This window comes from Hyperolius riggenbachi, chromosome 7, assembly GCF_040937935.1.
Source record: "Hyperolius riggenbachi isolate aHypRig1 chromosome 7, aHypRig1.pri, whole genome shotgun sequence".
Lineage (NCBI taxonomy): Eukaryota > Metazoa > Chordata > Amphibia > Anura > Hyperoliidae > Hyperolius > Hyperolius riggenbachi.
In genome coordinates, this window is record NC_090652.1 from 227039572 (window position 1) to 227045571 (window position 6000).

Sequence of the window (6000 nt, forward strand, 5' to 3'; positions counted from 1 at the left end):
AATTTTGCGTCGTAATTTGCAATTAAGATGCAAAATTGTAATTTGTTATTTTCAGCAAACTCATTGTTTTGTCGTGATTTGTATTGTCAGATCGTAATTTCCTGTTAACTTGTAATTTTATGTGTAAAATCATGTTTACTCATAATTTTGCATAATTTGTTTGTAGTTATGTGAAAAGTAATCATAATCAATCGTAATTACACAAAAATATATTATAATTATGCAAAATTGTGCTTATTTATGAACTAGCTATTCCGAACAAAATTGTAGGTATGAATATAATTGTAATTGCGAAAATTACGCATATACTTGTAATTTCGTGAAATATCGCATAATTTTTTGCAATTACGATTTTGTTATTACGAAAATTACACAAGATTACTCGTAAGCAAAACTTACCATTACGATCATCACTACTAGTTAGTTACCACTTCTCAAATACATATTAGTAGGTTAACATGCATTTACCGGCCCTGCTGGCTATTTACGGTATGGCTATTTATTTGGTTGGCTATTTATGTCTAAGGCAGAGATATTACATATTAGATTGCAAGCTCTTTTGGAATAAGGGACAAATATGAATCCTTCTATGAACATAGCCCTAAATAGATTTGGAAGATAAAATAATATAAAAAACAAAAACAGACAAGGCTTAGTTATATCAGGACTATCACTTGCAACTACTGTAGTAGACCATCAATTCTTCACACTATGTTCAGAAACCTATTTCTTTGAAACCCAACTGGACCTTTAATATTGAACAAGGCAAATTCTAATAGTAATCAGGTTGATAATTCAATATTTAAAAAGCAAAGTAGGAGACAAAATACATTTTTCATGAGTCAAATGTGCCTGCCAGTGCACTACAGCTTGTGTCCTGTTCGTGTTAGATTCAGCTGGAGAGTGGGGCATTCAGGTGTGACCGTGGGACTCCCAAAGAAGGAAGAAGAATAATAGATGTCAGACTACATAGTCCAGGATTACACTATAAAACATGTAACTGAAAGTGGTGGCAGCAAGCAAGAGGCAGTGACAAGGGTGAAGAATGGAGATAGTTTGCGCATTTGTTTCTTTAGCTGCAAAGTTCATCACCCACCTTATACATATTCAGTTTTATGTACAAAAATGGGCAGCAGCTTGTGACAGTCGCAATGCTGGTAAAGTAGTTAACTTAACAGGAAGTGGAAGTTCAAGACCCCACTTTCTGAACAGGAAGTTAGCAAACTGCAAGGGTCTTGCAATCTGTATAGATAGGTGTTCAGCTGCAGGCAAGCACAGCAAACAGTTTTAAAGTTGAATGGAAAGACAGTGCCAAAAGATGTACTTATCAGGTACGCTGACTAAAGGAATGTGTGTTTTCAGAATGTAACAACTTCAGTTTTGGGTGTATCTGGAATTTAATAGGCTGCTTCCCCACAGATCTGGCTCCCCTTCCCCTCTCTCTGTGTGCAGCAGCTCAACGCCACTAATTGATACCATCTCACCTAGGCCACAGCTTTTGTGTGCTAATATTCGCCCCTGACTGAAGACTTGTTTCAGCTCATACATATAGGCTTTTCAAAAGCCATTATTGTAACTTTAATGGCCCAGCTTTGGTTGGATAGAGTTTTCTGCTATTGAAAACGTTTTTACAAGCTACATAAATTAAGCTCGTAAAAAGAAGAATTGTACAAAAATGCAAGAAAATGCAGCTATAAACTACACTTGGGTTTACCCAACAATTAGGGGGAAAATGTCCCTCATGTGTAAACTCTTATGGTTGTTATGTTCTAAACCATCGCAACAATAGTATAGAAAAATATATTCAGGCTGTGAAAAGCAAAGTGCATCACTGTTCCAAAATGTAAGTGCAAGTGACATCCATCCAGTGCATACTACGGGTAAGTTCATTCATGAATGATTTCAGCTGGTAGGAGTGGAGAAGGGGAGGGGCCAGGGTGTCAGATTAGGGATATTCTACCACAGAAGGTCCCTCTGTCTGATGGATAAGAGACCAGTCACTGATCCGTCTATCATCCTCCACACATACATGGAACAGATCCCAATGCCACTGATTTCTCATTACACATTCATCTGCCGTTGTGAAAAGGGAAACAAAAGATCTTCTCTGGCACACATACTGTAAGTCTCTGCCCAAACAAACATGCCTCTGCAAGGCGATATTATCGGCTTATGATAAATCTCCCAAATCTCTATCTGTATATTATTACATGTTTATTACGTGATTTGTATATTTTCCTAAGTATAACTGTCAACTATCAACTGATGGGTTTAATAATTGTAATTCCATTCTCTGATAATCCCAAAGGAACTAAACATAAGCCTTCAAGGGTCAATTCACACATAAACTTTTAACTAGTCCCTACTGCAGAAACTGCAAGGAAATGAGGTCATTGTGGTTTGCAGGTATGGTTGCCTCAATGCTTTGTAATTACCAACCTATTTCATGATTTGAGGTTGATATGATTATGGTCTTTTTATAGATTGTAGTTTTAAGAGTATGTACAGTTATATATGGTCATTATGTGGCCAGAAAGTGGAGAACTCAACCACCCTCACCACAATTCCACAACAATCAGTGGCTTTCCATTTGCTGTTTGCCATCAAAAGCCAAAAACCCCACCAGACAGCAGGTAACCTGGCTTCCATCCAAATTGTCCCTCCTAGCTGAGTGACTGTTGTAGTGATGGTAGATGAAAGTTCTTTGGAATTTGCCATTGGTGTGACTACAAATCACCTCAGGCCATGCTGACACAGAATGAAAGAAATTCCGCTTGACTGGGTACAAGCACATTTTTATACCCTCCTGGAGACATTAATAGTTGCGTGCTGGGAGTTGTAGTTCCACAGCAGTTGTACACTCCTGTCCCTGTGCCCCTGTGTCTGTGGGTTTGCGCTACTGCGCATGTGCCGCATGGACAGCCATTGGGACAGGAGGACGGGCCAGGGAGCCGGGAGGGCGGATGCACGGGCGGACGGGTGCACGCGTGTGGCGGACAGGGGGTGTGCGCACAGTGGGTGTGTTCGCATGCACACTGACATGCGGCAGTGGCGGTGATGAGAGAGAGAGAACTAGAGCCCGTTTTTTAAACGGTATATAGGTGAACATATACACACATATATATATATATATATATATATATATATATATATATATATATATATATATAGGTGAATGTAATAGTACACAAACTGTTAAACCCACACAAACAAGGCTAGATATAGCAACACACAGTAAGCAACAATGAAACATGAATATGAAATGTGAAAATCATGAATATGCAAACATATAATAAAGGCACTAGACTATTACAATACATCAGGAGAATTCCATGACAGTCATTAATATAGGTTTGTGACTAGTAAAGAAAGTGTGAATGAGCAGAGCACATGGAAATGCAGCAGCAACTGGACAGTGAAAGCCATACTGGATGAATTTTACTCTGCCGAGTACAAAACAAGACCAGGGTCCAGATCATCAGCATCGCATTATACAAGAGACACACAAGAAAAGGTGAACAGCAAATAGCAGAAAAACAGCAGCAGATCAGTGAACAGGTTAACACAATTACCATAAAGGGAGAATGCTTTGCATGATCGTGCAATTGCGTGACAAGATCACCAGACACACCCACAACAGAAAAAAACTGGGGGGACCCTCTGTACACACCCCTGGCTCTATAGGAATACTCTGTACACAGAATTCTCCAGATCTTTGGGTATCCGCCACACCCATGCCTAGCCCTATAGGACACCACTGTACACACGCCTAGTTCTATACAGAGGAGACCCATTATACCCACACCTAACTCTATAGGGACCCACTGTGTACATCTCCAGATCAATGGAGACCCTCTGTACACATATGAAGAACCTCTAGACACAAACCTTTTGTACATAACACTAAGAGAACCCCCTGTAAACACATAATGGGGACTCTCTATACATACATCTAACTTTACTGAAAACTGCTGTACACACATCTATTTCTGTGAGGACCATCTGTACACACACCTATCTCTTTGGGGACCTCTGCAAATACACCCAACTCTATGGGCACACACTGAACACACACCTATCTCCAGGGGGGCCACTGTACTATACACATATATCTATAGGGATCCCCTTTTAGTACACATAACACACTATGGGAACAATGCACACACATAACTCCCTTGGGTTCCTCTGTAAATACACCTAAATCTATGAGAATCTTCTGTACACACTTGCTTGGGGGACCCACTGTGTGCACACCTATATCGATAGGGACCCCCTCTAAACACCTTGCACTATGGAGAAGCCCAGTACACAAACCTAGCTCTATAAGGACCTTCTGCACATACACCTAAGTGTGTGGAGATCCCATTTGTGCACACCTATTTCTATGAGTACCAACTGTACACACATCTAACTCTAAGGGGACCTCCTGTAACACATATAACTCTAAGGGAACCTCCTGTATGTGCACATAATTTAAAGGGAAATCCGTTAACACACACCTACCTCCATGATGACCCTGTTTACACACACCTATCGCTATGAGGACCACCTGTCAACACACTTAACTCTATAGTTCTGCAGCTTTCTTCCTATGTGCAGGGAATGACTGGGCAACTAAGTAAAAGTAAAGCAATTGCACTTAACAGCTGATGAGATTTCCTCCTTCAAACATATCAGGTAATTAGTTCATTACCAAGAGCAACTCTTTCTATTTTATTCCTGTCTTCATTAGTCTAATCCTGATTCCCTGCAGTATATGAAGTAGGCTCTGACTTCCACCATTATAACACAATGTAATATTTCAATCCATCTTTTTCAGATGTTCCTGCTTGCTGAAGCATGAACAATTAGTCACTTTAGATTCCCACATCCTGATTGTCACCAGTTAGCAGTGTTGTTGCATTATTTTGCTCTGCATCCTATTGTGCAGGTCTGAGTATCGTGTTGAAGCTATAATCTTCAATATATCTGTCACCATGACATTTATGCATCCATTGCTTCATTATTCTGCACCGCCCTTTATCACATTCCTTCTCTCTCTGCACCCCAGCAAATCTGACAACCCACTATACAATCTTGATTGTACAAACTTACATAGTTACATAGTTACATAGTTACTTTGGTTGAAAAAAGACATACGTCCATCGAGCTCAACCAGTACAAAGCACAACACCAGCCTGCTCCCTCACATATCCCTGTTGACTTATGTAGGTTCACCAGATCAATATGGGAAGGTAAACTCAATGAATACAATTTGAACTTTAGGTAGTTCTGCATGCTATATGGAAGTGGTAAAATTGGACAATCAAGATTGTATGGTAAATAAAATGCTTAAGGTGCCCATTGACGAGACAATCTTGATTGTCCAGACTAAATCTGTGTAGCACAAGGGTAATCTGAGTGAAAATACTTTGAACAGATACTTTACGTTACCTGTCATATTACATAGAGGTGGTTAGATTTTACAATCAAAATTGTTTGGTTGATGGACACCTTAAGATGTTACGTCTAACTGTCACTATGCACACTGTCTATCTTACTACTTAATGACTGCAGAGCTTACAGTTCTCTATTAGGCAGCCTGCACAGCTGCACTTGCATGTGTACATTATTCTGTACAGTACAGTGTGCAGACAGTGTGCTCAGCGCTCTTGCACAACACACATACCCTGTAAATCAATAGGCTGTTACTTGCTAAACTATAATAACATTAGTATGAAAATCTGGTAAGCTAGTCACTGTATTATTAGACTTTTCAGCGTTCCTAAACACACAGCACCCCTCCCCGCATACCCCTGAGCTGAAGAAGCAATAGAAGGTAACTTGTCAGCTTCACACGTGAGTGCCAATCATGGTCTTCAGTCTGGAATCCTCTGGTGCTCTGCAGGGCAGAGAGTTCTCCTTATCTTCTATGGGATGTGGGGAAGGGATGGTGAGGGGTCCAGCTGCTGAGATTGAAGGTAGCAGTGAAGGACTGAAAGAGGGAAATCCAATCCCCTA

The 6000-nt window shown here is 40.2% G+C and overlaps 1 protein-coding gene across 1 annotated transcript in view; it reads right to left on the bottom strand.

The window, feature by feature from the left end:
* COL6A3 (collagen type VI alpha 3 chain) overlaps positions 1 to 6000 on the bottom strand; it is a 170998-nt gene extending 164998 nt beyond the window's left edge. Inside the window, exon 1 of the mRNA XM_068245332.1 lies at positions 5794 to 6000. The gene's annotated coding sequence lies outside the window, so the exon portion shown is untranslated. The remainder of the gene's footprint in view (positions 1 to 5793) is intronic.